Source organism: Sciurus vulgaris, assembly GCF_902686455.1.
Source record: "Sciurus vulgaris genome assembly, chromosome: 2".
NCBI classification, from domain to species: domain Eukaryota; kingdom Metazoa; phylum Chordata; class Mammalia; order Rodentia; family Sciuridae; genus Sciurus; species Sciurus vulgaris.
In genome coordinates this window covers 192,086,172-192,094,594 of record NC_136462.1, presented here as the reverse complement: position 1 = coordinate 192,094,594, position 8,423 = coordinate 192,086,172, and the positions used below count along the sequence as shown (strand labels likewise).

At 59.2% G+C, this 8,423-nt stretch overlaps 1 long non-coding RNA gene across 1 annotated transcript; it reads right to left on the bottom strand.

Moving 5' to 3' along the window:
• Positions 1-1,624: 1,624 nt before the first annotated feature.
• Positions 1,625-4,575, bottom strand: LOC306651839. The gene is made up of 4 exons (XR_013761214.1): positions 4,435-4,575; positions 3,848-3,899; positions 3,097-3,206; positions 1,625-2,864 (listed from the first exon to the last, which is right to left on the bottom strand). It is a non-coding gene; the product is annotated as an uncharacterized lncRNA (long non-coding RNA).
• Between the last annotated feature and the right edge of the window lie 3,848 nt (positions 4,576-8,423).

Here is an 8,423-nt window from a genome sequence, read left to right as displayed (position 1 = left end):
CCAGCTCACCTGCTGGCCCAGGTCAAGGCCCACACCTCTGTGCCTGAAACCACAGTGCTAGACCCGTGACTGCTTCCCTCCCGTGCACACCCCGGGCTCATGTGGCCGGCGTCTCTGTGCCACCCGAGTGCCTACTTACAGGTCTATCCTCTGACCTCTAGAGCTCAGGCCCAGTCAGTGTCTGTAGGGGCTGGGGCTGGGGCTGGGCAGGCGCACAGTGGAGAAGTGGGCGGGGGCTAAGGTGATGGGCAGGTGAGGACACGCCCAGTCTTGCGATGCTCCTCCCCCTTTATCTCCCCATGTGGAAAGGGGACATAGGAGCAGGTCTTCTGATGCTGCAAAATCCCTCAATCAAAAACAAAAATGTTGACTGCTCATTTTAAAAGTTTCTTTTAATACTTCGTGGGAAGATTCCAAAACAAACTCAGCTGTAACAGGATGTGGAAGCCAGCCTGGGTTACACTACGCTGGGGAGCTGAGTCATTTAATACTCTACAAGCTAACCCGAACTGAGTGCTTGCTGTATGCCTAGCACTGAACTGCATGCAGGCGTCACATAGGTCTCCCCAGTCCATCCTGAAGGGTCAGCACGTGCCACCTCAAGACACACTGCTCGGCCTGTTGGCTACTAGGAGTTAAGGGCACTTGAAAATCAGCAGGTGTGTGTGGGTGCACACTGCAGGGTCACCTGACCTCCCAGCTGTTTCTCCAAGCCTGAGGGGACATCACACATGAAGGATGCGCTCCTGGTGGCAGAGGAGAATGACCGTTCCAGGGCCTTCTTTAGAGGTCCAGGGTCTGCAGGGGTCAGTGCTTCCTCAGGTGTGAGATGTGGGTCGGGTGACAGGTGAGGTCGCCTGGGATCTCACCCAGGTGTCTGTTCCCAGGCTCTTTCTCCTCAGTGCCCCCATGTCTTCCTTACGCCAATCAGACAGTTGCCCTTTAAGTACTGAAATGACACGAAGCCCTTCTCTGCCCTGCCACTGACATACCTCTCCCGGCGGCCAGTCGCTTGCCGTTAGAACTGCGGAGAACATTTCCCTCATTGACTCACAGACGTACACACGTGAACCGGAAACGCATTAGAAAAACACACCACGAAGAAAGATGCAGCAGATTGAGCCACGTGACAGCAAAGGATACCCTCTGAGCAGTGGGACCCGGGAGGTTTGCTCTGAGGAGGCTGAGGAAGGGAACGAGGCAGGTCCAAGGCAAAGAGCACTCCAGGCGGAGGGACTGGGAAGTGCAAAGGCCCTGAGGCAGGAGCTCTTACAAGATGTTTGAAGATGACCAAGGGTCAAGGGCAGGTGCTGGAAGACTTGAGCCACAGTCCAGGAGGGAGGGCAGTGGTTAGATATGGATTCAGGTCAAGCCCTGGGGCATGCCAACTCCATTATTGTCACTGTCCCACCTCCTGGCCCCCCATGTTCTTAAAGAGCCTGATCCCACCATTTCAAATTATTCACTTACAGTTAAACACACGCACAACAAGCTGTCATCTCCTGGGCTGTCCATCCTCTGCTGTGTCCCTGGGCCTTCGTGGTAGGGGAGGGGCTGCAGGAGTCTGGTACAGAGGGGGCGCTGTGTGCATCAGCTCCAGCTGAGGCAGTGGCTTGGACCCAAGTCTCTGGGCTGGAAAATGAAGGCTTCCCTTTCGAATCTTCTAGATACCAGATCCCCTGAAAGTCCGGCTGTACCAGGGCTGGGCGGTAGGAAGCTAGGTCATGTATTTTTGTGTTTGCTTAGAACTCTGGACTTGGGGTCTGCTCAGCATTTCCTGGTGTGCTGCACGTAACACCAGCAGGACCTGGCGGGCCGGCAAACATGGGGCCTGCCACTGTGTAGTCCTGAAGTTTGAAAAAAGCGCACGTATCATGAACGCATCCCACTATGGCTTCCTAGACGGTATTGCTTGATTCGAGGTGGAGATGTAGAAGGTGAAATGGAAAAGAACCAAAGAAACGCCACTTGGTTCCTCCCTGACTGCACTGCACGCTTGCTTATACTGCCCTCCTTCCCGCCTCGGAGGCTGTGTCTACGCTGACAGTACAGGCGGACCTTCCCACGTCCCCAACTGTGGCCCTGATGTGTAACAAATGACTCCAAAATGTACAATCAAAACGATTCTCTGAAACCATCAAAATGACTCTCTCCACAGGGTCTTTCTGACCTACAGGAGCCTCGATTGTTCTTGTGGTTTTTGTGGCTTTTGCCTTTATGAACTGTCCTTCCGAGGTTCAGCGCTGGGAGGTCTTTGGGGCATTGCCTGCTCCCAGCCACTTGCCTGGCCTGCTCCGGAAGGACCTTTTTCCCTTTCAACTTGGCTCAGTCTGCGTGGTGGTTTGTGATCCTCCGTACAAAGGCAGATCCGTTTTAAAACACTATTAGCTAAATAGCTGTCCAGGTGGCCCCCCAAGGTGACCCAGAATGAAGGCCTCAGGGGGTGTGAGTGGGAGAGGCTTGGGAAACCGCGTTCTGGTGGCTAGGTGACCCTCCCTGCACCGAGTCCATCGGAGTCACAGAGAGAGTGACTCACCCACGGGCTGGCGAGGTGGGGAAGGTTAGTCATGGAAGGAAATCGGGTCTGTTTTCCCCACACCTTCCCTGGCCGCTGTTGGAGAAAGCAAGTTTGGGTTGGCCGCTGGCTTCTCTGGACACATGAAAGCTGCTTCTCCCACCCCTTGAGCGTCTCTCAGCTCCTCTTCTCCCATCTGAGCCGTCATCGGCTCCAGGGCTGGGGCGGGGGACTGGGTCAGGTATTTCTGTGTTGAAGCTGTTGACACGGAAAGGCGGTAATCAGGTTAGTGTTCCGGGGGCAGGCTCCATGCGCTGGTCATGCACAAATGCCCCCTCATTGAAGAGGCCTGCTAAAAATGGCAGTTTAGGGGCAGATGAACCAAGTTCTGGGCACCGGAACAAGCAGATGCGCAGAGGGGTGGCAAGGACACCCAGAGCTAACGGCCTCCAGCAGCGGTGGGTGGAAGAGCAGGGTGTGGGGTTGACAGGAAGAGGCCAACTACTGTCCAACTACTGCATTTTTGAAAGTAGGAGGTTCCAGGATCTGGGAGGGAGAGACGGGGAGGACACTCCCTCCACCTGAGCTTTGGAACGCACAGAGGGCCTCGGGGTGGGGACACAGGGACTTGAGGGTGGCCAAGCGGGTTCACAGGAGATGGAGGCCAGCTTCAAGCAGTGGAAGGACCTCCCTGCAGTTAGAGGCACGAAGGACAATGACTTTACTCTGAGAGTCCACCGTGCTGCTCACAAAAACCGTTGGAGTCTGTTCGGTGATTAAAGCCAGACGTCACCATGAACAGTGGACACACAGACATTAGCCTGAGCTGATACCCGTGGGGAGAGTCCCTGCCAGGTGCCACAGGGGCTGGATAAACCGTGGCTGTAGTGTGGAGCGGGGCCCAACCCAGGTCTGACTCCACTGCCATGTGCTCCTCACCCCAGAACCCAAGGAACCACACTGTCCCCCAAATGCTCTCCGAGGCTGCCGGCCAGCCAGGCTCACTCCGTGATGCCCAGAGCCACCCAGAAGGTGCGTGGGGAGGGGAAGCGGCCTCCGTGCCTACCTGGAGAAACTGGTCCCCTGTCCGAGGACCCCATGAGCCAGTTGGCCAGGGCCCAGCAGAGCTTCCCCCCAACTGCAGCCTTCGGCCATCCACTAATGGTGCCCGAGGACTGGCCTTCCCCTTCCTGGCTTGCCTTGTGTGACCTGTGCCCTCCCTGCCTTGGTGTCCCCTTACATGCAGTCATAGGACAATCTCAGATGACAAGTGACACAAAGAAATGAGTAACTGGCTGCAGGGGACGGAGAGGGGATGAGGAGGTGGTCTACCTTAGAGAAGATGTAGGGAAGGTTCTTCGGGAGTTGACATTTGACAAGAGACCTGTACGAATCAGGAAGTCACAGGAGGAAGGACCAGTCCCTAGGGAGCAGATGGGAGCAAAGCCCTGAGACCGGACTGAGCCTGGTGTGTTTGAATCAAAACAGGCCCCTGTGGCCGGGGTGAGAGACCAGGAACTGGTCCTGCGGGGCCTTGTGGACCAGGGCGAGGACCCTGAACTGGAGCACTAGGAGTGACTCGGGGCTCTTAGTGAGGAGGGGCACGGCCCATGGTCCTGTTAGAGCTCCGCCCCTCCTGGGGCGGGGAGAGGAGAGGTGGCGTGGAGCAGGTGACAGGGACAGCGGAGGGAGGGGCTTGCGGGGAGGCGGGGAGCGCCCCGCCCAGGCCGCAGCCGCCCTGCCCAGACGCGGCCCCTCTCGGCTCTCTCTGCAGAGCCCGCTGCGGGCGAGCCTTTCTTCCGATCTCCAGCACTAGCCACTTCACGTGATCCCCGTCAGCCCTCGGAAGCGGCGCTGTTATCATCTCCATTCTACATAAGAGGGAACAGACGTGGAGTCATTTGTTCAAGTTGTCCTACCGAGTAAGAATCACTGCCAGGATTTGAACCAAGGTCACCCTGCTGTCCCCGCCTCCAAAGAGCCACAGCCAGTTGAAATCCAGCCCCGAAGATCTCTCCTCGGCACTTCAATATTCAGGACCCTGGCAGAGCTTTGCAAATCCTGGGTGCCGGAAAAAAGCCCCAATGGGTTGCTAAGCAACCTCCTGGGTCTGTAAATCGTGGGGGCCGGAAGGAGCGACATCATTGGCCGCCCTAGTGATCACGTGCTCGAAGCCAAGCCAATCAGAGCATCCCACCCCCTGCCTCCTCTTGGCTCTGGGTTGCTCTCGGGACCCCGTTGGTCAAGACCCAGGACTTGGGCACGTGGTTGGGAGAGATGTGCCCTCCTGCTAGGGCACCTGAGGTGCAAGGCCTTCCGTGCCACCTCCAGGGAACCCTGGGCTGGGGGTGAGAGGCAAGGCGAGCCCAGCGCTGGGGAGAAAGGTCCTGCGAAAACAGCAGCAGATGGAGCCGAGCTCTATGTGAGCTGGTGTGATTTCTCTTTTTCTTTTTTAAAAGCCTTTTGAGTGGGATTTCTGTCCCTTTTAACCCAACGTGTCCTGGTACGTTGGCCTCTCTGGGCTGGCTCCCAGCAGGCTCCTCATGTGTTGCCACCCAGCTGTCCCTGCAGCCTCAGCGAAACCCCAGGGAAGGAGTGATTCCTCTCCCCTCCTTCCAGCTGTCCTTCAACATGGGCCGCCTTGGGCGCATTCCGGTGTCTGAGTGCTCAGCACACCTGCAGGAACTCATGCCTGGTCAAGCCTGGACAGCGGCCCCCCAGGCCCCAGAAGCTTGAGGCAGCACGACTGAGTCATGGAGGGGGATGTGGTCCAAGGAGAGCAGGCAGCCGAACGTTAGAGGTGGCCTGATCAGGCAGATCAGGAGCACCCTGGGACAGGCTGGGGGCCCCAGGAGGGGCTGGGAAGGGTGGGAGGGGCTTAGGACTTAGTGGACAGAGGCGGAGAGCAAGCCTCTCCCTCTCCAAGCACCAGTGACCACATAGAGTCCTGGTTCCCATTTGCCCACTGTACTGGAGGAAAGGTCTTTCTACTTGACAGAGAAGATGTGAGAAGAGCCCCCGGGATGGAGGTGGCACCCTGGGGGTGGAGGTGGAGCCCCGGGATGGAGGTGGAGCGGGGTGGAGGCGGAGCCAGGGTGGAGGCGGAGTCTGGCCACCAGGCCTCGCCTGGGATGCCTTGGAGGCACCGTCGTTTCCACCCTCTGCCTTGGTTTTTGCACCTGCAGAATGGGAGCAGTCCTCCCGTCTGCGGATCTCAGATTTCCCTTCTGTCAGATGAGGGGCAGGGATCTGGTCCCAAGGCCTCCTGGGACATCCACACCCGTTTGTCGACCCTCCTCGAGTCGCCGTCAGCGACTCCGCTTCTACCGAAGCCTCAGGAAGTCTGTCACCTCCCTGCTGGAAGAGGGTAATTAGCTGTGCTAACAGCTTGGTGGCGGAGGCTGTGTTTGGGTGGCTGCCACCCCCAGGGAAGGAGCTTCTCAGCTGGAAGGTGCGGGTGCGCTGACGGGGCGGCGTATCAGTGTCTGTCTCACCAGGCTGCGCTCTTAGCGCCAGGCAGCGGGAGGACTGGGGTGGCTTGAGGGGCAGCCCCTCGCGGGCTTCAGGGAAGCGTCAGGAAGGAGTGAGGACGAGACCGGCCCGCAAGCCCCCGCCCTCCACCATGACTGCCTAGAACTCAGAGGGTCTAGGAGGTGCTGGCCAACCCCAGCCTCGGGTCCCCAGGCTGGTCTCCAAGGCACTGGACTGCCCTAGGGAGGGTATGGCCCCTCCTATGGCTCCTCCCACTGAGCCCCTTGTTCTCCACCTGGAACTGCTCCTCCTGCAGCCTGACCCCTGCTTTTGGCATATGTGGGACATGGTGGCAGAACGGGGTCTTGTCCAAGACCTGAGAGCTTCAGGGACACAGTCATGGCCCGACCGTGGGAGCTGGTGGTTACCACAGGCTCTTCACACACCACAGACCCGGTCAGCTGCTACCACCCACCCTGAGACCGCCCACCTCCTGGGCCAAGGACCTGGTTCCCAGACTCCTTGACTGCAGCCGTGAGCTTCGTCCTGTTGACCGCCTGTCCCAGGGTGGGCAGGGCAGGGAGCACGGGAGGCTGGCCTTGCTTTTCCTTGGTGGGTTCGGGGGCAGTTGAGCGGTGGTGCACAGGGAGGGAGAGTTGGTTCTTGGTCCCCACAAGGCTGGGCCAGCCAGCCCTGGCAAATACCTAGCTAGTGGCATTGACCAGGCGTGGGAGCCACACGGGACTGGAGAGCAAGCGTCCTGGGGAGTGGCCTGCCACCCTAGAGATGGTCAGAAGCCCCCTGTGACCTGCGCGCACACGTGGCTGTGCGGTGTCTCCATCCCATAGGCTCACACAGCCCGAGCCACAGCATGCACACGAGAGCAAGCTGTGCATTCTTGGTGACTCCTGAGTCCACAGTGTGACCCCAGCGCCACCAGCCCCTCCCCCGAGGCTGCTCACAGACGTTCAGCCTCTTTCAGGCTCCAGGCCTGGGTTCGAGGTCTCCCTGGTGCTCACTGCTGGCCCTCTTGGTATGGTCTTGTCCCCAGTGCAGTTCCCAGGCCCAAGGACAGTCCTGGCTTCTCACCGCACCATCCAGCCTGCCTAGGCCACCGGTGTCTCCCTAATGACCAACCAGCAGGGACCCAGGAGGCCCTGACATGCTCTGAACAGAAGGGAGTGGAGACAGCCGTTGAGCAGCTAGGGTCGTCCCGATGGTGAGTGAGAGCCACCCAGCCTTCCGGGCCTCAGCGCCTCACCTGCCGCACAGGAGCATGGGTAGCATGCTGATCACTGGGCTCTGCATCCGGGACACCTCGCTCGACCTGCTGCAGGCCCCGCCCACAGGCTGAGCCCAGGTTCCTGGCCTGGGCACCTGCTCTATGGGTGACCAGGGACAAGTGAGTGTCCTCCCTGGGCCTGTCTCCTTTACAGCCTAACACCTGGTCAGGCAGAGGTCCTCCCAGCACTGAGGGTCCATGAGTCTGAGTCCACACAGGTTCTGGGAGAGTTCCACAGTGACCCGGTGGGCAGGTGGGAAGGGGGGACCCAGGCCCTCTGAGCTCAGCCAGCGGTAGCCACCGGTCTGCCCAGGGCTCCTGGTGAAGCCAGGTCTGCCGGGCACCACACTTGCTGCAGGAGGTAGGGGACAGCGGAGGTGGCCTTGCTGGGGAGGGGAGGCTTGTGCACAGGTGCGGGAGCTGATTTGCATGAGTGCTGGGCACGATGCACGTGTGCACCCTGGAGACGCTACCTGTGCACATCTGTGAGTGTGCATCTCCATGTGTGGGTGTGCGCCTGAGCGTGGAAGCGAGTATGCACCCAGGCAGGTGTGGCCGCTCCATGGACCCTGGGAAGCTACTGCACATAAACCAGGACAGCTGCACCCCAGGTAGGTCCTGGGGTCTGAGGAAACCGAGGCTCAGGGGAGGCACCATCCAGGCCTGGCAGTTGGCACCTGCAGGGCATTTGTGCCCACCAAGCCCCTGAGACCCCTGCCTGCCAAGCCTTGCATCCTGGACTGCTTCTCCTGAAAGGAAGGGGCACCCTTTCCTAACTCATTCAAGGAGGTAGCCCTGGCCATGAGCACATCCTGCCACCCCGACCTTACCCTGGCATGTGGCCTCGTGGGTCCAATCAGGTGAATCTTGAGAAGTCTGCAGGTGCACCGGGAAGAGGAGGAAGGGAGAAACCACTTGAGTCCCTGGATCCAGCCCTACCTGAGGCTGGATCACCCTCAGTACTTCTCAGTGTTATGAGTCCAACACTCCCTTGTAGTTTAGGTCTGTTGGGGGTGGGTTCCTTGTCCTTGCAGTGTTAGGCCTGGTCTGACCCAGAGGTCAGGGTCACAGTGCCCTGCTGCAGGACATCTGCTAGCATTGGCTGAGCCCTGCCTTTGAAATGTTTGGGCCCTGTGTGTCTCGGATGCCTGCCGG